The 21605-nt window shown below is 38.8% G+C and overlaps 21 non-coding genes across 21 annotated transcripts; all 21 read right to left on the bottom strand.

Moving 5' to 3' along the window:
* Positions 1 to 3308: 3308 nt before the first annotated feature.
* Positions 3309 to 3381, bottom strand: TRNAK-CUU (transfer RNA lysine (anticodon CUU)). The gene has a single exon. It is a non-coding gene; the product is annotated as a tRNA-Lys (tRNA).
* A 353-nt stretch (positions 3382 to 3734) lies between these two features.
* Positions 3735 to 3807, bottom strand: TRNAA-AGC (transfer RNA alanine (anticodon AGC)). The gene has a single exon. It is a non-coding gene; the product is annotated as a tRNA-Ala (tRNA).
* A 1189-nt stretch (positions 3808 to 4996) lies between these two features.
* TRNAK-CUU (transfer RNA lysine (anticodon CUU)) lies at positions 4997 to 5069 on the bottom strand. Its single transcript has one exon. It is a non-coding gene; the product is annotated as a tRNA-Lys (tRNA).
* Positions 5070 to 5422: 353 nt separating this feature from the next.
* Positions 5423 to 5495, bottom strand: TRNAA-AGC (transfer RNA alanine (anticodon AGC)). Its single transcript has one exon. It is a non-coding gene; the product is annotated as a tRNA-Ala (tRNA).
* Positions 5496 to 6266: 771 nt separating this feature from the next.
* TRNAA-AGC (transfer RNA alanine (anticodon AGC)) lies at positions 6267 to 6339 on the bottom strand. Its single transcript has one exon. It is a non-coding gene; the product is annotated as a tRNA-Ala (tRNA).
* Positions 6340 to 6684: 345 nt separating this feature from the next.
* On the bottom strand, positions 6685 to 6757 carry TRNAK-CUU (transfer RNA lysine (anticodon CUU)). Its single transcript has one exon. It is a non-coding gene; the product is annotated as a tRNA-Lys (tRNA).
* Positions 6758 to 7110: 353 nt separating this feature from the next.
* TRNAA-AGC (transfer RNA alanine (anticodon AGC)) lies at positions 7111 to 7183 on the bottom strand. Its single transcript has one exon. It is a non-coding gene; the product is annotated as a tRNA-Ala (tRNA).
* A 3657-nt stretch (positions 7184 to 10840) lies between these two features.
* Positions 10841 to 10913, bottom strand: TRNAK-CUU (transfer RNA lysine (anticodon CUU)). The gene has a single exon. It is a non-coding gene; the product is annotated as a tRNA-Lys (tRNA).
* Positions 10914 to 12869: 1956 nt separating this feature from the next.
* On the bottom strand, positions 12870 to 12942 carry TRNAA-AGC (transfer RNA alanine (anticodon AGC)). Its single transcript has one exon. It is a non-coding gene; the product is annotated as a tRNA-Ala (tRNA).
* Positions 12943 to 13287: 345 nt separating this feature from the next.
* Positions 13288 to 13360, bottom strand: TRNAK-CUU (transfer RNA lysine (anticodon CUU)). Its single transcript has one exon. It is a non-coding gene; the product is annotated as a tRNA-Lys (tRNA).
* A 750-nt stretch (positions 13361 to 14110) lies between these two features.
* On the bottom strand, positions 14111 to 14183 carry TRNAK-CUU (transfer RNA lysine (anticodon CUU)). Its single transcript has one exon. It is a non-coding gene; the product is annotated as a tRNA-Lys (tRNA).
* A 353-nt stretch (positions 14184 to 14536) lies between these two features.
* On the bottom strand, positions 14537 to 14609 carry TRNAA-AGC (transfer RNA alanine (anticodon AGC)). Its single transcript has one exon. It is a non-coding gene; the product is annotated as a tRNA-Ala (tRNA).
* Positions 14610 to 15380: 771 nt separating this feature from the next.
* On the bottom strand, positions 15381 to 15453 carry TRNAA-AGC (transfer RNA alanine (anticodon AGC)). The gene has a single exon. It is a non-coding gene; the product is annotated as a tRNA-Ala (tRNA).
* Positions 15454 to 15798: 345 nt separating this feature from the next.
* TRNAK-CUU (transfer RNA lysine (anticodon CUU)) lies at positions 15799 to 15871 on the bottom strand. Its single transcript has one exon. It is a non-coding gene; the product is annotated as a tRNA-Lys (tRNA).
* Positions 15872 to 17068: 1197 nt separating this feature from the next.
* On the bottom strand, positions 17069 to 17141 carry TRNAA-AGC (transfer RNA alanine (anticodon AGC)). The gene has a single exon. It is a non-coding gene; the product is annotated as a tRNA-Ala (tRNA).
* Positions 17142 to 17486: 345 nt separating this feature from the next.
* TRNAK-CUU (transfer RNA lysine (anticodon CUU)) lies at positions 17487 to 17559 on the bottom strand. Its single transcript has one exon. It is a non-coding gene; the product is annotated as a tRNA-Lys (tRNA).
* A 1133-nt stretch (positions 17560 to 18692) lies between these two features.
* On the bottom strand, positions 18693 to 18765 carry TRNAA-AGC (transfer RNA alanine (anticodon AGC)). The gene has a single exon. It is a non-coding gene; the product is annotated as a tRNA-Ala (tRNA).
* A 707-nt stretch (positions 18766 to 19472) lies between these two features.
* TRNAA-AGC (transfer RNA alanine (anticodon AGC)) lies at positions 19473 to 19545 on the bottom strand. The gene has a single exon. It is a non-coding gene; the product is annotated as a tRNA-Ala (tRNA).
* A 345-nt stretch (positions 19546 to 19890) lies between these two features.
* On the bottom strand, positions 19891 to 19963 carry TRNAK-CUU (transfer RNA lysine (anticodon CUU)). The gene has a single exon. It is a non-coding gene; the product is annotated as a tRNA-Lys (tRNA).
* Positions 19964 to 21096: 1133 nt separating this feature from the next.
* On the bottom strand, positions 21097 to 21169 carry TRNAA-AGC (transfer RNA alanine (anticodon AGC)). Its single transcript has one exon. It is a non-coding gene; the product is annotated as a tRNA-Ala (tRNA).
* A 345-nt stretch (positions 21170 to 21514) lies between these two features.
* Positions 21515 to 21587, bottom strand: TRNAK-CUU (transfer RNA lysine (anticodon CUU)). Its single transcript has one exon. It is a non-coding gene; the product is annotated as a tRNA-Lys (tRNA).
* Positions 21588 to 21605: the final 18 nt, after the last annotated feature.

The raw sequence follows: 21605 nt of genomic DNA, 5'->3' as shown, positions 1-21605 counted from the left end.
CGGGCTCCCACTTAAATATGGTATGCAGACTCATCATTTTTTATTAAGGAAAACCGTTTCTGGATATTCCTCTGCTCTTGTTTTGCAAGGAACTTCACTTTTATACATCCTTCAGAGGAAAGAATGTCAAGTAAAATAAGACGAAATGAAAATGGAAGGTGTGAAATTTTCATTTTGAGATTGCATAAGAAATCAAATTCCTCTCACGTGCTATAGAATACCTAAACACTTTTGATTAAACCACTTTAGTTGTTATAATGACACCAAATTTGAAAGCCATCTGTGACTTTTCTGTTCTTACTCTGCAACAACCATGGCAATTACAAGTTAAAAAGTAATATGTATGCAAATTTTAGAATGGAGAATGCGGGCATCGATCCCGCTACCGCTCGCATGCTAAGCGAGCGCTCTAGCATTTGAGCTAATTCCCCTGTGTGCTCACTCAGCATCACATTTCAAAAGTAACGTTACTGCTGTCCACACTTTATTTTAAGTCTAATTGCCCATAACATGAGTGTTCAGTTCACTCCTAACTGATGCCTTAACTACACCTAGGGGATGTTTTACACTTCAGGTTGGCATGTTTAGTACTTGAATAGGAGTGATATCACTGTATGTTAACCTAGACTCAGGCCCTACCTAATCTTGGAGATACATTTCTCATGAATGAGTAACCAAGGGAGATACAATTTTTAGGAGTTAGTGCATGTCTAATGCAAGATTAATCACCATATTATGAGAGCCAATGCAATCATCCAGCAAAAAATACTAGTTTTCGCCCAACGTGGGGCTCGAACCCACGACCCTGAGATTAAGAGTCTCATGCTCTACCGACTGAGCTTGCCAGGCTCCCACTTAAATATGGTATGCAGACTCATCATTTTTTATTAAGGAAAACCGTTTCTGGATATTCCTCTGCTCTTGTTTTGCAAGGAACTTCACTTTTATACATCCTTCAGAGGAAAGAATGTCAAGTAAAATAAGACGAAATGAAAATGGAAGGTGTGAAATTTTCATTTTGAGATTGCATAAGAAATCAAATTCCTCTAACGTGCTATAGAATACCTAAACACTTTTGATTAAACCACATTAGTTGTTATAATGACACCAAATTTGAAAGCCATCTGTGACTTTTCTGTTCTTACTCTGCAACAACCATGGCAATTACAAGTTAAAAAGTAAAATGTATGCAAATTTTAGAATGGAGAATGCGGGCATCGATCCCGCTACCTCTCGTATGCTAAGCGAGCGCTCTACCATTTGAGCTAATTCCCCTGTGTGCTCACTCAGCATCACATTTCAAAAGTAACGTTACTGCTGTCCACACTTTATTTTAAGTCTAATTGCCCATAACATGAGTGTTCAGTTCACTCCTAACTGATGCCTTAACTACACCTAGGGGATGTTTTACACTTCAGGTTGGCATGTTTAGTACTTGAATAGGAGTGATATCACTGTATGTTAACCTAGACTCAGGCCCTACCTAATCTTGGAGATACATTTCTCATGAATGAGTAACCAAGGGAGATACAATTTTTAGGAGTTAGTGCATGTCTAATGCAAGATTAATCACCATATTATGAGAGCCAATGCAATCATCCAGCAAAAAATACTCGTTTTCGCCCAACGTGGGGCTCGAACCCACGACCCTGAGATTAAGAGTCTCATGCTCTACCGACTGAGCTAGCCAGGCTCCCACTTAAATATGGTATGCAGACTCATCATTTTTTATTAAGGAAAACCGTTTCTGGATATTCCTCTGCTCTTGTTTTGCAAGGAACTTCACTTTTATACATCCTTCAGAGGAAAGAATGTCAAGTAAAATAAGATGAAATGAAAATGGAAGGTGTGAAATTTTCATTTTGAGATTGCATAAGAAATCAAATTCCTCTCACGTGCTATAGAATACCTAAACACTTTTGATTAAACCACTTTAGTTGTTATAATGACACCAAATTTGAAAGCCATCTGTGACTTTTCTGTTCTTACTCTGCAACAACCATGGCAATTACAAGTTAAAAAGTAAAATGTATGCAAATTTTAGAATGGAGAATGCGGGCATCGATCCCGCTACCTCTCGTATGCTAAGCGAGCGCTCTACCATTTGAGCTAATTCCCCTGTGTGCTCACTCAGCATCACATTTCAAAAGTAACGTTACTGCTGTCCACACTTTATTTTAAGTCTAATTGCCCATAACATGAGTGTTCAGTTCACTCCTAACTGATGCCTTAACTACACCTAGGGGATGTTTTACACTTCAGGTTGGCATGTTTAGTACTTGAATAGGAGTGATATCACTGTATGTTAACCTAGACTCAGGCCCTACCTAATCTTGGAGATACATTTCTCATGAATGAGTAACCAAGGGAGATACAATTTTCAGGAGTTAGTGCATGTCTAATGCAAGATTAATCACCATATTATGAGAGCCAATGCAATCATCCAGCAAAAAATACTCGTTTTCGCCCAACGTGGGGCTCGAACCCACGACCCTGAGATTAAGAGTCTCATGCTCTACCGACTGAGCTAGCCAGGCTCCCACTTAAATATGGTATGCAGACTCATCATTTTTTATTAAGGAAAACCGTTTCTGGATATTCCTCTGCTCTTGTTTTGCAAGGAACTTCACTTTTATACATCCTTCAGAGGAAAGAATGTCAAGTAAAATAAGACGAAATGAAAATGGAAGGTGTGAAATTTTCATTTTGAGATTGCATAAGAAATCAAATTCCTCTAACGTGCTATAGAATACCTAAACACTTTTGATTAAACCACATTAGTTGTTATAATGACACCAAATTTGAAAGCCATCTGTGACTTTTCTGTTCTTACTCTGCAACAACCATGGCAATTACAAGTTAAAAAGTAAAATGTATGCAAATTTTAGAATGGAGAATGCGGGCATCGATCCCGCTACCTCTCGTATGCTAAGCGAGCGCTCTACCATTTGAGCTAATTCCCCTGTGTGCTCACTCAGCATCACATTTCAAAAGTAACGTTACTGCTGTCCACACTTTATTTTAAGTCTAATTGCCCATAACATGAGTGTTCAGTTCACTCCTAACTGATGCCTTAACTACACCTAGGGGATGTTTTACACTTCAGGTTGGCATGTTTAGTACTTGAATAGGAGTGATATCACTGTATGTTAACCTAGACTCAGGCCCTACCTAATCTTGGAGATACATTTCTCATGAATGAGTAACCAAGGGAGATACAATTTTTAGGAGTTAGTGCATGTCTAATGCAAGATTAATCACCATATTATGAGAGCCAATGCAATCATCCAGCAAAAAATACTCGTTTTCGCCCAACGTGGGGCTCGAACCCACGACCCTGAGATTAAGAGTCTCATGCTCTACCGACTGAGCTAGCCGGGCTCCCATTTAAATATGGTATGCAGACTCATCATTTTTTATTAAGGAAAACCGTTTCTGGATATTCCTCTGCTCTTGTTTTGCAAGGAACTTCACTTTTATACATCCTTCAGAGGAAAGAATGTCAAGTAAAATAAGACGAAATGAAAATGGAAGGTGTGAAATTTTCATTTTGAGATTGCATAAGAAATCAAATTCCTCTCACGTGCTATAGAATACCTAAACACTTTTGATTAAACCACTTTAGTTGTTATAATGACACCAAATTTGAAAGCCATCTGTGACTTTTCTGTTCTTACTCTGCAACAACCATGGCAATTACAAGTTAAAAAGTAAAATGTATGCAAATTTTAGAATGGAGAATGCGGGCATCGATCCCGCTACCTCTCGCATGCTAAGCGAGCGCTCTACCATTTGAGCTAATTCCCCTGTGTGCTCACTCAGCATCACATTTCAAAAGTAACGTTACTGCTGTCCACACTTTATTTTAAGTCTAATTGCCCATAACATGAGTGTTCAGTTCACTCCTAACTGATGCCTTAACTACACCTAGGGGATGTTTTACACTTCAGGTTGGCATGTTTAGTACTTGAATAGGAGTGATATCACTGTATGTTAACCTAGACTCAGGCCCTACCTAATCTTGGAGATACATTTCTCATGAATGAGTAACCAAGGGAGATACAATTTTTAGGAGTTAGTGCATGTCTAATGCAAGATTAATCACCATATTATGAGAGCCAATGCTATCATCCAGCAAAAAATACTCGTTTTCGCCCAACGTGGGGCTCAAACCCACGACCCTGAGATTAAGAGTCTCATGCTCTACCGACTGAGCTAGCCGGGCTCCCACTTAAATATGGTATGCAGACTCATCATTTTTTATTAAGGAAAACCGTTTCTGGATATTCCTCTGCTCTTGTTTTGCAAGGAACTTCACTTTTATACATCCTTCAGAGGAAAGAATGTCAAGTAAAATAAGACGAAATGAAAATGGAAGGTGTGAAATTTTCATTTTGAGATTGCATAAGAAATCAAATTCCTCTCACGTGCTATAGAATACCTAAACACTTTTGATTAAACCACTTTAGTTGTTATAATGACACCAAATTTGAAAGCCATCTGTGACTTTTCTGTTCTTACTCTGCAACAACCATGGCAATTACAAGTTAAAAAGTAATATGTATGCAAATTTTAGAATGGAGAATGCGGGCATCGATCCCGCTACCGCTCGCATGCTAAGCGAGCGCTCTAGCATTTGAGCTAATTCCCCTGTGTGCTCACTCAGCATCACATTTCAAAAGTAACGTTACTGCTGTCCACACTTTATTTTAAGTCTAATTGCCCATAACATGAGTGTTCAGTTCACTCCTAACTGATGCCTTAACTACACCTAGGGGATGTTTTACACTTCAGGTTGGCATGTTTAGTACTTGAATAGGAGTGATATCACTGTATGTTAACCTAGACTCAGGCCCTACCTAATCTTGGAGATACATTTCTCATGAATGAGTAACCAAGGGAGATACAATTTTTAGGAGTTAGTGCATGTCTAATGCAAGATTAATCACCATATTATGAGAGCCAATGCAATCATCCAGCAAAAAATACTCGTTTTCGCCCAACGTGGGGCTCGAACCCACGACCCTGAGATTAAGAGTCTCATGCTCTACCGACTGAGCTAGCCGGGCTCCCACTTAAATATGGTATGCAGACTCATCATTTTTTATTAAGGAAAACCGTTTCTGGATATTCCTCTGCTCTTGTTTTGCAAGGAACTTCACTTTTATACATCCTTCAGAGGAAAGAATGTCAAGTAAAATAAGACGAAATGAAAATGGAAGGTGTGAAATTTTCATTTTGAGATTGCATAAGAAATCAAATTCCTCTCACGTGCTATAGAATACCTAAACACTTTTGATTAAACCACTTTAGTTGTTATAATGACACCAAATTTGAAAGCCATCTGTGACTTTTCTGTTCTTACTCTGCAACAACCATGGCAATTACAAGTTAAAAAGTAAAATGTATGCAAATTTTAGAATGGAGAATGCGGGCATCGATCCCGCTACCTCTCGCATGCTAAGCGAGCGCTCTACCATTTGAGCTAATTCCCCTGTGTGCTCACTCAGCATCACATTTCAAAAGTAACGTTACTGCTGTCCACACTTTATTTTAAGTCTAATTGCCCATAACATGAGTGTTCAGTTCACTCCTAACTGATGCCTTAACTACACCTAGGGGATGTTTTACACTTCAGGTTGGCATGTTTAGTACTTGAATAGGAGTGATATCACTGTATGTTAACCTAGACTCAGGCCCTACCTAATCTTGGAGATACATTTCTCATGAATGAGTAACCAAGGGAGATACAATTTTTAGGAGTTAGTGCATGTCTAATGCAAGATTAATCACCATATTATGAGAGCCAATGCTATCATCCAGCAAAAAATACTCGTTTTCGCCCAACGTGGGGCTCAAACCCACGACCCTGAGATTAAGAGTCTCATGCTCTACCGACTGAGCTAGCCGGGCTCCCACTTAAATATGGTATGCAGACTCATCATTTTTTATTAAGGAAAACCGTTTCTGGATATTCCTCTGCTCTTGTTTTGCAAGGAACTTCACTTTTATACATCCTTCAGAGGAAAGAATGTCAAGTAAAATAAGACGAAATGAAAATGGAAGGTGTGAAATTTTCATTTTGAGATTGCATAAGAAATCAAATTCCTCTCACGTGCTATAGAATACCTAAACACTTTTGATTAAACCACTTTAGTTGTTATAATGACACCAAATTTGAAAGCCATCTGTGACTTTTCTGTTCTTACTCTGCAACAACCATGGCAATTACAAGTTAAAAAGTAAAATGTATGCAAATTTTAGAATGGAGAATGCGGGCATCGATCCCGCTACCTCTCGCATGCTAAGCGAGCGCTCTACCATTTGAGCTAATTCCCCTGTGTGCTCACTCAGCATCACATTTCAAAAGTAACGTTACTGCTGTCCACACTTTATTTTAAGTCTAATTGCCCATAACATGAGTGTTCAGTTCACTCCTAACTGATGCCTTAACTACACCTAGGGGATGTTTTACACTTCAGGTTGGCATGTTTAGTACTTGAATAGGAGTGATATCACTGTATGTTAACCTAGACTCAGGCCCTTCCTAATCTTGGAGATACATTTCTCATGAATGAGTAACCAAGGGAGATACAATTTTTAGGAGTTAGTGCATGTCTAATGCAAGATTAATCACCATATTATGAGAGCCAATGCAATCATCCAGCAAAAAATACTCGTTTTCGCCCAACGTGGGGCTCGAACCCACGACCCTGAGATTAAGAGTCTCATGCTCTACCGACTGAGCTAGCCGGGCTCCCACTTAAATATGGTATGCAGACTCATCATTTTTTATTAAGGAAAACCGTTTCTGGATATTCCTCTGCTCTTGTTTTGCAAGGAACTTCACTTTTATACATCCTTCAGAGGAAAGAATGTCAAGTAAAATAAGACGAAATGAAAATGGAAGGTGTGAAATTTTCATTTTGAGATTGCATAAGAAATCAAATTCCTCTCACGTGCTATAGAATACCTAAACACTTTTGATTAAACCACTTTAGTTGTTATAATGACACCAAATTTGAAAGCCATCTGTGACTTTTCTGTTCTTACTCTGCAACAACCATGGCAATTACAAGTTAAAAAGTAAAATGTATGCAAATTTTAGAATGGAGAATGCGGGCATCGATCCCGCTACCTCTCGCATGCTAAGCGAGCGCTCTACCATTTGAGCTAATTCCCCTGTGTGCTCACTCAGCATCACATTTCAAAAGTAACGTTACTGCTGTCCACACTTTATTTTAAGTCTAATTGCCCATAACATGAGTGTTCAGTTCACTCCTAACTGATGCCTTAACTACACCTAGGGGATGTTTTACACTTCAGGTTGGCATGTTTAGTACTTGAATAGGAGTGATATCACTGTATGTTAACCTAGACTCAGGCCCTACCTAATCTTGGAGATACATTTCTCATGAATGAGTAACCAAGGGAGATACAATTTTTAGGAGTTAGTGCATGTCTAATGCAAGATTAATCACCATATTATGAGAGCCAATGCAATCATCCAGCAAAAAATACTCGTTTTCGCCCAACGTGGGGCTCGAACCCACGACCCTGAGATTAAGAGTCTCATGCTCTACCGACTGAGCTAGCCAGGCTCCCACTTAAATATGGTATGCAGACTCATCATTTTTTATTAAGGAAAACCGTTTCTGGATATTCCTCTGCTCTTGTTTTGCAAGGAACTTCACTTTTATACATCCTTCAGAGGAAAGAATGTCAAGTAAAATAAGACGAAATGAAAATGGAAGGTGTGAAATTTTCATTTTGAGATTGCATAAGAAATCAAATTCCTCTAACGTGCTATAGAATACCTAAACACTTTTGATTAAACCACATTAGTTGTTATAATGACACCAAATTTGAAAGCCATCTGTGACTTTTCTGTTCTTACTCTGCAACAACCATGGCAATTACAAGTTAAAAAGTAAAATGTATGCAAATTTTAGAATGGAGAATGCGGGCATCGATCCCGCTACCTCTCGTATGCTAAGCGAGCGCTCTACCATTTGAGCTAATTCCCCTGTGTGCTCACTCAGCATCACATTTCAAAAGTAACGTTACTGCTGTCCACACTTTATTTTAAGTCTAATTGCCCATAACATGAGTGTTCAGTTCACTCCTAACTGATGCCTTAACTACACCTAGGGGATGTTTTACACTTCAGGTTGGCATGTTTAGTACTTGAATAGGAGTGATATCACTGTATGTTAACCTAGACTCAGGCCCTACCTAATCTTGGAGATACATTTCTCATGAATGAGTAACCAAGGGAGATACAATTTTTAGGAGTTAGTGCATGTCTAATGCAAGATTAATCACCATATTATGAGAGCCAATGCAATCATCCAGCAAAAAATACTCGTTTTCGCCCAACGTGGGGCTCGAACCCACGACCCTGAGATTAAGAGTCTCATGCTCTACCGACTGAGCTAGCCAGGCTCCCACTTAAATATGGTATGCAGACTCATCATTTTTTATTAAGGAAAACCGTTTCTGGATATTCCTCTGCTCTTGTTTTGCAAGGAACTTCACTTTTATACATCCTTCAGAGGAAAGAATGTCATGTAAAATAAGATGAAATGAAAATGGAAGGTGTGAAATTTTCATTTTGAGATTGCATAAGAAATCAAATTCCTCTCACGTGCTATAGAATACCTAAACACTTTTGATTAAACCACTTTAGTTGTTATAATGACACCAAATTTGAAAGCCATCTGTGACTTTTCTGTTCTTACTCTGCAACAACCATGGCAATTACAAGTTAAAAAGTAAAATGTATGCAAATTTTAGAATGGAGAATGCGGGCATCGATCCCGCTACCTCTCGTATGCTAAGCGAGCGCTCTACCATTTGAGCTAATTCCCCTGTGTGCTCACTCAGCATCACATTTCAAAAGTAACGTTACTGCTGTCCACACTTTATTTTAAGTCTAATTGCCCATAACATGAGTGTTCAGTTCACTCCTAACTGATGCCTTAACTACACCTAGGGGATGTTTTACACTTCAGGTTGGCATGTTTAGTACTTGAATAGGAGTGATATCACTGTATGTTAACCTAGACTCAGGCCCTACCTAATCTTGGAGATACATTTCTCATGAATGAGTAACCAAGGGAGATACAATTTTTAGGAGTTAGTGCATGTCTAATGCAAGATTAATCACCATATTATGAGAGCCAATGCAATCATCCAGCAAAAAATACTCGTTTTCGCCCAACGTGGGGCTCGAACCCACGACCCTGAGATTAAGAGTCTCATGCTCTACCGACTGAGCTAGCCAGGCTCCCACTTAAATATGGTATGCAGACTCATCATTTTTTATTAAGGAAAACCGTTTCTGGATATTCCTCTGCTCTTGTTTTGCAAGGAACTTCACTTTTATACATCCTTCAGAGGAAAGAATGTCAAGTAAAATAAGATGAAATGAAAATGGAAGGTGTGAAATTTTCATTTTGAGATTGCATAAGAAATCAAATTCCTCTCACGTGCTATAGAATACCTAAACACTTTTGATTAAACCACTTTAGTTGTTATAATGACACCAAATTTGAAAGCCATCTGTGACTTTTCTGTTCTTACTCTGCAACATCCATGGCAATTACAAGTTAAAAAGTAAAATGACCGCAAATTTTAGAATGGAGAATGCGGGCATCGATCCCGCTACCTCTCGTATGCTAAGCGAGCGCTCTACCATTTGAGCTAATTCCCCTGTGTGCTCACTCAGCATCACATTTCAAAAGTAACGTTACTGCTGTCCACACTTTATTTTAAGTCTAATTGCCCATAACATGAGTGTTCAGTTCACTCCTAACTGATGCCTTAACTACACCTAGGGGATGTTTTACACTTCAGGTTGGCATGTTTAGTACTTGAATAGGAGTGATATCACTGTATGTTAACCTAGACTCAGGCCCTACCTAATCTTGGAGATACATTTCTCATGAATGAGTAACCAAGGGAGATACAATTTTTAGGAGTTAGTGCATGTCTAATGCAAGATTAATCACCATATTATGACCCTGAGATTAAGAGTCTCATGCTCTACCGACTGAGCTAGCCGGGCTCCCACTTAAATATGGTATGCAGACTCATAATTTTTTATTAAGGAAAACTGTTTCTGGATATTCCTCTGATCTTGTTTTGCAAGGAACTTCACTTTTATACATCCTTCAGAGGAAAGAATGTCAAGTAAAATAAGACGAAATGAAAATGGAAGGTGTGAAATTTTCATTTTGAGATTGCATAAGAAATCAAATTCCTCTCACGTGCTATAGAATACCTAAACACTTTTGATTAAACCACTTTAGTTGTTATAATGACACCAAATTTGAAAGCCATCTGTGACTTTTCTGTTCTTACTCTGCAACAACCATGGCAATTACAAGTTAAAAAGTAAAATGTATGCAAATTTTAGAATGGAGAATGCGGGCATCGATCCCGCTACCTCCCGCATGCTAAGCGAGCGCTCTACCATTTGAGCTAATTCCCCTGTGTGCTCACTCAGCATCACATTTCAAAAGTAACGTTACTGCTGTCCACACTTTATTTTAAGTCTAATTGCCCATAACATGAGTGTTCAGTTCACTCCTAACTGATGCCTTAACTACACCTAGGGGATGTTTTACACTTCAGGTTGGCATGTTTAGTACTTGAATAGGAGTGATATCACTGTATGTTAACCTAGACTCAGGCCCTACCTAATCTTGGAGATACATTTCTCATGAATGAGTAACCAAGGGAGATACAATTTTTAGGAGTTAGTGCATGTCTAATGCAAGATTAATCACCATATTATGAGAGCCAATGCAATCATCCAGCAAAAAATACTCGTTTTCGCCCAACGTGGGGCTCGAACCCACGACCCTGAGATTAAGAGTCTCATGCTCTACCGACTGAGCTAGCCGGGCTCCCACTTAAATATGGTATGCAGACTCATCATTTTTTATTAAGGAAAACCTTTTCTGGATATTCCTCTGCTCTTGTTTTGCAAGGAACTTCACTTTTATACATCCTTCAGAGGAAAGAATGTCAAGTAAAATAAGACGAAATGAAAATGGAAGGTGTGAAATTTTCATTTTGAGATTGCATAAGAAATCAAATTCCTCTCACGTGCTATAGAATACCTAAACACTTTTGATTAAACCACTTTAGTTGTTATAATGACACCAAATTTGAAAGCCATCTGTGACTTTTCTGTTCTTACTCTGCAACAACCATGGCAATTACAAGTTAAAAAGTAAAATGTATGCAAATTTTAGAATGGAGAATGCGGGCATCGATCCCGCTACCTCTCGTATGCTAAGCGAGCGCTCTACCATTTGAGCTAATTCCCCTGTGTGCTCACTCAGCATCACATTTCAAAAGTAACGTTACTGCTGTCCACACTTTATTTTAAGTCTAATTGCCCATAACATGAGTGTTCAGTTCACTCCTAACTGATGCCTTAACTACACCTAGGGGATGTTTTAGTACTTGAATAGGAGTGATATCACTGTATGTTAACCTAGACTCAGGCCCTACCTAATCTTGGAGATACATTTCTCATGAATGAGTAACCAAGGGAGATACAATTTTTAGGAGTTAGTGCATGTCTAATGCAAGATTAATCACCATATTATGAGAGCCAATGCAATCATCCAGCAAAAAATACTCGTTTTCGCCCAACGTGGGGCTCGAACCCACGACCCTGAGATTAAGAGTCTCATGCTCTACCGACTGAGCTAGCCAGGCTCCCACTTAAATATGGTATGCAGACTCATCATTTTTTATTAAGGAAAACCGTTTCTGGATATTCCTCTGCTCTTGTTTTGCAAGGAACTTCACTTTTATACATCCTTCAGAGGAAAGAATGTCAAGTAAAATAAGATGAAATGAAAATGGAAGGTGTGAAATTTTCATTTTGAGATTGCATAAGAAATCAAATTCCTCTCACGTGCTATAGAATACCTAAACACTTTTGATTAAACCACTTTAGTTGTTATAATGACACCAAATTTGAAAGCCATCTGTGACTTTTCTGTTCTTACTCTGCAACAACCATGGCAATTACAAGTTAAAAAGTAAAATGACCGCAAATTTTAGAATGGAGAATGCGGGCATCGATCCCGCTACCTCTCGTATGCTAAGCGAGCGCTCTACCATTTGAGCTAATTCCCCTGTGTGCTCACTCAGCATCACATTTCAAAAGTAACGTTACTGCTGTCCACACTTTATTTTAAGTCTAATTGCCCATAACATGAGTGTTCAGTTCACTCCTAACTGATGCCTTAACTACACCTAGGGGATGTTTTACACTTCAGGTTGGCATGTTTAGTACTTGAATAGGAGTGATATCACTGTATGTTAACCTAGACTCAGGCCCTACCTAATCTTGGAGATACATTTCTCATGAATGAGTAACCAAGGGAGATACAATTTTTAGGAGTTAGTGCATGTCTAATGCAAGATTAATCACCATATTATGACCCTGAGATTAAGAGTCTCATGCTCTACCGACTGAGCTAGCCGGGCTCCCACTTAAATATGGTATGCAGACTCATCATTTTTTATTAAGGAAAACTGTTTCTGGATATTCCTCTGATCTTGTTTTGCAAGGAACTTCACTTTTATACATCCTTCAGAGGAAAGAATGTCAAGTAAAATAAGACGAAATGAAAATGGAAGGTGTGAAATTTTCATTTTGAGATTGCATAAGAAATCAAATTCCTCTCACGTGCTATAGAATACCTAAACACTTTTGATTAAACCACTTTAGTTGTTATAATGACACCAAATTTGAAAGCCATCTGTGACTTTTCTGTTCTTACTCTGCAACAACCATGGCAATTACAAGTTAAAAAGTAAAATGTATGCAAATTTTAGAATGGAGAATGCGGGCATCGATCCCGCTACCTCTCGCATGCTAAGCGAGCGCTCTACCATTTGAGCTAATTCCCCTGTGTGCTCACTCAGCATCACATTTCAAAAGTAACGTTACTGCTGTCCACACTTTATTTTAAGTCTAATTGCCCATAACATGAGTGTTCAGTTCACTCCTAACTGATGCCTTAACTACACCTAGGGGATGTTTTACACTTCAGGTTGGCATGTTTAGTACTTGAATAGGAGTGATATCACTGTATGTTAACCTAGACTCAGGCCCTACCTAATCTTGGAGATACATTTCTCATGAATGAGTAACCAAGGGAGATACAATTTTTAGGAGTTAGTGCATGTCTAATGCAAGATTAATCACCATATTATGAGAGCCAATGCAATCATCCAGCAAAAAATACTCGTTTTCGCCCAACGTGGGGCTCGAACCCACGACCCTGAGATTAAGAGTCTCATGCTCTACCGACTGAGCTAGCCGGGCTCCCACTTAAATATGGTATGCAGACTCATCATTTTTTATTAAGGAAAACCTTTTCTGGATATTCCTCTGCTCTTGTTTTGCAAGGAACTTCACTTTTATACATCCTTCAGAGGAAAGAATGTCAAGTAAAATAAGACGAAATGAAAATGGAAGGTGTGAAATTTTCATTTTGAGATTGCATAAGAAATCAAATTCCTCTCACGTGCTATAGAATACCTAAACACTTTTGATTAAACCACTTTAGTTGTTATAATGACACCAAATTTGAAAGCCATCTGTGACTTTTCTGTTCTTACTCTGCAACAACCATGGCAATTACAAGTTAAAAAGTAAAATGTATGCAAATTTTAGAATGGAGAATGCGGGCATCGATCCCGCTACCTCTCGTATGCTAAGCGAGCGCTCTACCATTTGAGCTAATTCCCCTGTGTGCTCACTCAGCATCACATTTCAAAAGTAACGTTACTGCTGTCCACACTTTATTTTAAGTCTAATTGCCCATAACATGAGTGTTCAGTTCACTCCTAACTGATGCCTTAACTACACCTAGGGGATGTTTTAGTACTTGAATAGGAGTGATATCACTGTATGTTAACCTAGACTCAGGCCCTACCTAATCTTGGAGATACATTTCTCATGAATGAGTAACCAAGGGAGATACAATTTTTAGGAGTTAGTGCATGTCTAATGCAAGATTAATCACCATATTATGAGAGCCAATGCAATCATCCAGCAAAAAATACTCGTTTTCGCCCAACGTGGGGCTCGAACCCACGACCCTGAGATTAAGAGTCTCATGCTCTACCGACTGAGCTAGCCGGGCTCCCACTTAAATATGGTATGCAGACTCATCATTTTTTATTAAGGAAAACCGTTTCTGGATATTCCTCTGCTCTTGTTTTGCAAGGAACTTCACTTTTATACATCCTTCAGAGGAAAGAATGTCAAGTAAAATAAGACGAAATGAAAATGGAAGGTGTGAAATTTTCATTTTGAGATTGCATAAGAAATCAAATTCCTCTCACGTGCTATAGAATACCTAAACACTTTTGATTAAACCACTTTAGTTGTTATAATGACACCAAATTTGAAAGCCATCTGTGACTTTTCTGTTCTTACTCTGCAACAACCATGGCAATTACAAGTTAAAAAGTAAAATGTATGCAAATTTTAGAATGGAGAATGCGGGCATCGATCCCGCTACCTCTCGCATGCTAAGCGAGCGCTCTACCATTTGAGCTAATTCCCCTGTGTGCTCACTCAGCATCACATTTCAAAAGTAACGTTACTGCTGTCCACACTTTATTTTAAGTCTAATTGCCCATAACATGAGTGTTCAGTTCACTCCTAACTGATGCCTTAACTACACCTAGGGGATGTTTTACACTTCAGGTTGGCATGTTTAGTACTTGAATAGGAGTGATATCACTGTATGTTAACCTAGACTCAGGCCCTACCTAATCTTGGAGATACATTTCTCATGAATGAGTAACCAAGGGAGATACAATTTTTAGGAGTTAGTGCATGTCTAATGCAAGATTAATCACCATATTATGAGAGCCAATGCTATCATCCAGCAAAAAATACTCGTTTTCGCCCAACATGGGGCTCAAACCCACGACCCTGAGATTAAGAGTCTCATGCTCTACCGACTGAGCTAGCCGGGCTCCCACTTAAATATGGTATGCAGACTCATCATTTTTTATTAAGGAAAACCGTTTCTGGATATTCCTCTGCTCTTGTTTTGCAAGGAACTTCACTTTTATACATCCTTCAGAGGAAAGAATGTCAAGTAAAATAAGACGAAATGAGAATGGAAGGTGTGAAATTTTCATTTTGAGATTGCATAAGAAATCAAATTCCTCTCACGTGCTATAGAATACCTAAACACTTTTGATTAAACCACTTTAGTTGTTATAATGACACCAAATTTGAAAGCCATCTGTGACTTTTCTGTTCTTACTCTGCAACAACCATGGCAATTACAAGTTAAAAAGTAAAATGTATGCAAATTTTAGAATGGAGAATGCGGGCATCGATCCCGCTACCTCTCGCATGCTAAGCGAGCGCTCTACCATTTGAGCTAATTCCCCTGTGTGCTCACTCAGCATCACATTTCAAAAGTAACGTTACTGCTGTCCACACTTTATTTTAAGTCTAATTGCCCATAACATGAGTGTTCAGTTCACTCCTAACTGATGCCTTAACTACACCTAGGGGATGTTTTACACTTCAGGTTGGCATGTTTAGTACTTGAATAGGAGTGATATCACTGTATGTTAACCTAGACTCAGGCCCTTCCTAATCTTGGAGATACATTTCTCATGAATGAGTAACCAAGGGAGATACAATTTTTAGGAGTTAGTGCATGTCTAATGCAAGATTAATCACCATATTATGAGAGCCAATGCAATCATCCAGCAAAAAATACTCGTTTTCGCCCAACGTGGGGCTCGAACCCACGACCCTGAGATTAAGAGTCTCATGCTCTACCGACTGAGCTAGCCGGGCTCCCACTTAAATATGGTATGCAGACTCATCATTTTTTATTAAGGAAAACCGTTTCTGGATATTCCTCTGCTCTTGTTTTGCAAGGAACTTCACTTTTATACATCCTTCAGAGGAAAGAATGTCAAGTAAAATAAGACGAAATGAAAATGGAAGGTGTGAAATTTTCATTTTGAGATTGCATAAGAAATCAAATTCCTCTCACGTGCTATAGAATACCTAAACACTTTTGATTAAACCACTTTAGTTGTTATAATGACACCAAATTTGAAAGCCATCTGTGACTTTTCTGTTCTTACTCTGCAACAACCATGGCAATTACAAGTTAAAAAGTAAAATGTATGCAAATTTTAGAATGGAGAATGCGGGCATCGATCCCGCTACCTCTCGTATGCTAAGCGAGCGCTCTACCATTTGAGCTAATTCCCCTGTGTGCTCACTCAGCATCACATTTCAAAAGTAACGTTACTGCTGTCCACACTTTATTTTAAGTCTAATTGCCCATAACATGAGTGTTCAGTTCACTCCTAACTGATGCCTTAACTACACCTAGGGGATGTTTTACACTTCAGGTTGGCATGTTTAGTACTTGAATAGGAGTGATATCACTGTATGTTAACCTAGACTCAGGCCCTACCTAATCTTGGAGATACATTTCTCATGAATGAGTAACCAAGGGAGATACAATTTTTAGGAGTTAGTGCATGTCTAATGCAAGATTAATCACCATATTATGAGAGCCAATGCAATCATCCAGCAAAAAATACTTGTTTTCGCCCAACGTGGGGCTCGAACCCACGACCCTGAGATTAAGAGTCTCATGCTCTACCGACTGAGCTAGCCAGGCTCCCACTTAAATATGGTATGCAGACTCATCATTTTTTATTAAGGAAAACCGTTTCTGGATATTCCTCTGCTCTTGTTTTGCAAGGAACTTCACTTTTATACATCCTTCAGAGGAAAGAATGTCAAGTAAAATAAGATGAAATGAAAATGGAAGGTGTGAAATTTTCATTTTGAGATTGCATAAGAAATCAAATTCCTCTCACGTGCTATAGAATACCTAAACACTTTTGATTAAACCACTTTAGTTGTTATAATGACACCAAATTTGAAAGCCATCTGTGACTTTTCTGTTCTTACTCTGCAACAACCATGGCAATTACAAGTTAAAAAGTAAAATGTATGCAAATTTTAGAATGGAGAATGCGGGCATCGATCCCGCTACCTCTCGCATGCTAAGCGAGCGCTCTACCATTTGAGCTAATTCCCCTGTGTGCTCACTCAGCATCACATTTCAAAAGTAACGTTACTGCTGTCCACACTTTATTTTAAGTCTAATTGCCCATAACATGAGTGTTCAGTTCACTCCTAACTGATGCCTTAACTACACCTAGGGGATGTTTTACACTTCAGGTTGGCATGTTTAGTACTTGAATAGGAGTGATATCACTGTATGTTAACCTAGACTCAGGCCCTACCTAATCTTGGAGATACATTTCTCATGAATGAGTAACCAAGGGAGATACAATTTTTAGGAGTTAGTGCATGTCTAATGCAAGATTAATCACCATATTATGAGAGCCAATGCTATCATCCAGCAAAAAATACTCGTTTTCGCCCAACGTGGGGCTCGAACCCACGACCCTGAGATTAAGAGTCTCATGCTCTACCGACTGAGCTAGCCGGGCTCCCACTTAAATATGGTATGCAGACTCATCATTTTTTATTAAGGAAAACCTTTTCTGGATATTCCTCTGCTCTTGTTTTGCAAGGAACTTCACTTTTATACATCCTTCAGAGGAAAGAATGTCAAGTAAAATAAGACGAAATGAAAATGGAAGGTGTGAAATTTTCATTTTGAGATTGCATAAGAAATCAAATTCCTCTCACGTGCTATAGAATACCAAAACACTTTTGATTAAACCACTTTAGTTGTTATAATGACACCAAATTTGAAAGCCATCTGTGACTTTTCTGTTCTTACTCTGCAACAACCATGGCAATTACAAGTTAAAAAGTAAAATGACCGCAAATTTTAGAATGGAGAATGCGGGCATCGATCCCGCTACCTCTCGTATGCTAAGCGAGCGCTCTACCATTTGAGCTAATTCCCCTGTGTGCTCACTCAGCATCACATTTCAAAAGTAACGTTACTGCTGTCCACACTTTATTTTAAGTCTAATTGCCCATAACATGAGTGTTCAGTTCACTCCTAACTGATGCCTTAACTACACCTAGGGGATGTTTTACACTTCAGGTTGGCATGTTTAGTACTTGAATAGGAGTGATATCACTGTATGTTAACCTAGACTCAGGCCCTACCTAATCTTGGAGATACATTTCTCATGAATGAGTAACCAAGGGAGATACAATTTTTAGGAGTTAGTGCATGTCTAATGCAAGATTAATCACCATATTATGACCCTGAGATTAAGAGTCTCATGCTCTACCGACTGAGCTAGCCGGGCTCCCACTTAAATATGGTATGCAGACTCATCATTTTTTATTAAGGAAAACTGTTTCTGGATATTCCTCTGATCTTGTTTTGCAAGGAACTTCACTTTTATACATCCTTCAGAGGAAAGAATGTCAAGTAAAATAAGACGAAATGAAAATGGAAGGTGTGAAATTTTCATTTTGAGATTGCATAAGAAATCAAATTCCTCTCACGTGCTATAGAATACCTAAACACTTTTGATTAAACCACTTTAGTTGTTATAATGACACCAAATTTGAAAGCCATCTGTGACTTTTCTGTTCTTACTCTGCAACAACCATGGCAATTACAAGTTAAAAAGTAAAATGTATGCAAATTTTAGAATGGAGAATGCGGGCATCGATCCCGCTACCTCTCGCATGCTAAGCGAGCGCTCTACCATTTGAGCTAATTCCCCTGTGTGCTCACTCAGCATCACATTTCAAAAGTAACGTTACTGCTGTCCACACTTTATTTTAAGTCTAATTGCCCATAACATGAGTGTTCAGTTCACTCCTAACTGATGCCTTAACTACACCTAGGGGATGTTTTACACTTCAGGTTGGCATGTTTAGTACTTGAATAGGAGTGATATCACTGTATGTTAACCTAGACTCAGGCCCTACCTAATCTTGGAGATACATTTCTCATGAATGAGTAACCAAGGGAGATACAATTTTTAGGAGTTAGTGCATGTCTAATGCAAGATTAATCACCATATTATGACCCTGAGATTAAGAGTCTCATGCTCCACCGACTGAGCTAGCCGGGCTCCCACTTAAATATGGTATGCAGACTCATCATTTTTTATTAAGGAAAACTGTTTCTGGATATTCCTCTGATCTTGTTTTGCAAGGAACTTCACTTTTATACATCCTTCAGAGGAAAGAATGTCAAGTAAAATAAGACGAAATGAAAATGGAAGGTGTGAAATTTTCATTTTGAGATTGCATAAGAAATCAAATTCCTCTCACGTGCTATAGAATACCTAAACACTTTTGATTAAACCACTTTAGTTGTTATAATGACACCAAATTTGAAAGCCATCTGTGACTTTTCTGTTCTTACTCTGCAACAACCATGGCAATTACAAGTTAAAAAGTAAAATGTATGCAAATTTTAGAATGGAGAATGCGGGCATCGATCCCGCTACCTCTCGCATGCTAAGCGAGCGCTCTACCATTTGAGCTAATTCCCCTGTGTGCTCACTCAGCATCACATTTCAAAAGTAACGTTACTGCTGTCCACACTTTATTTTAAGTCTAATTGCCCATAACATGAGTGTTCAGTTCACTCCTAACTGATGCCTTAACTACACCTAGGGGATGTTTTACACTTCAGGTTGGCATGTTTAGTACTTGAATAGGAGTGATATCACTGTATGTTAACCTAGACTCAGGCCCTACCTAATCTTGGAGATACATTTCTCATGAATGAGTAACCAAGGGAGATACAATTTTTAGGAGTTAGTGCATGTCTAATGCAAGATTAATCACCATATTATGAGAGCCAATGCAATCATCCAGCAAAAAATACTCGTTTTCGCCCAACGTGGGGCTCGAACCCACGACCCTGAGATTAAGAGTCTCATGCTCTACCGACTGAGCTAGCCGGGCTCCCACTTAAATATGGTATGCAGACTCATCATTTTTTATTAAGGAAAACCTTTTCTGGATATTCCTCTGCTCTTGTTTTGCAAGGAACTTCACTTTTATACATCCTTCAGAGGAAAGAATGTCAAGTAAAATAAGACGAAATGAAAATGGAAGGTGTGAAATTTTCATTTTGAGATTGCATAAGAAATCAAATTCCTCTCACGTGCTATAGAATACCTAAACACTTTTGATTAAACCACTTTAGTTGTTATAATGACACCAAATTTGAAAGCCATCTGTGACTTTTCTGTTCTTACTCTGCAACAACCATGGCAATTACAAGTTAAAAAGTAAAATGACCGCAAATTTTAGAATGGAGAATGCGGGCATCGATCCCGCTACCTCTCGTATGCTAAGCGAGCGCTCTACCATTTGAGCTAATTCCCCTGTGTGCTCACTCAGCATCACATTTCAAAAGTAACGTTACTGCTGTCCACACTTTATTTTAAGTCTAATTGCCCATAACATGAGTGTTCAGTTCACTCCTAACTGATGCCTTAACTACACCTAGGGGATGTTTTACACTTCAGGTTGGCATGTTTAGTACTTGAATAGGAGTGATATCACTGTATGTTAACCTAGACTCAGGCCCTACCTAATCTTGGAGATACATTTCTCATGAATGAGTAACCAAGGGAGATACAATTTTTAGGAGTTAGTGCATGTCTAATGCAAGATTAATCACCATATTATGACCCTGAGATTAAGAGTCTCATGCTCTACCGACTGAGCTAGCCGGGCTCCCACTTAAATATGGTATGCAGACTCATCATTTTTTATTAAGGAAAACTGTTTCTGGATATTCCTCTGATCTTGTTTTGCAAGGAACTTCACTTTTATACATCCTTCAGAGGAAAGAATGTCAAGTAAAATAAGACGAAATGAAAATGGAAGGTGTGAAATTTTCATTTTGAGATTGCATAAGAAATCAAATTCCTCTCACGTGCTATAGAATACCTAAACACTTTTGATTAAACCACTTTAGTTGTTATAATGACACCAAATTTGAAAGCCATCTGTGACTTTTCTGTTCTTACTCTGCAACAACCATGGCAATTACAAGTTAAAAAGTAAAATGTATGCAAATTTTAGAATGGAGAATGCGGGCATCGATCCCGCTACCTCTCGCATGCTAAGCGAGCGCTCTACCATTTGAGCTAATTCCCCTGTGTGCTCACTCAGCATCACATTTCAAAAGTAACGTTACTGCTGTCCACACTTTATTTTAAGTCTAATTGCCCATAACATGAGTGTTCAGTTCACTCCTAACTGATGCCTTAACTACACCTAGGGGATGTTTTACACTTCAGGTTGGCATGTTTAGTACTTGAATAGGAGTGATATCACTGTATGTTAACCTAGACTCAGGCCCTACCTAATCTTGGAGATACATTTCTCATGAATGAGTAACCAAGGGAGATACAATTTTTAGGAGTTAGTGCATGTCTAATGCAAGATTAATCACCATATTATGAGAGCCAATGCAATCATCCAGCAAAAAATACTCGTTTTCGCCCAACGTGGGGCTCGAACCCACGACCCTGAGATTAAGAGTCTCATGCTCTACCGACTGAGCTAGCCGGGCTCCCACTTAAATATGGTA

This window comes from Triturus cristatus, chromosome 4_1 (assembly GCF_964204655.1).
Source record: "Triturus cristatus chromosome 4_1, aTriCri1.1, whole genome shotgun sequence".
Lineage (NCBI taxonomy): Eukaryota > Metazoa > Chordata > Amphibia > Caudata > Salamandridae > Triturus > Triturus cristatus.
Note: the sequence above shows the minus strand (reverse complement) of the source record. Positions and strands in the feature narration are given on the sequence as shown.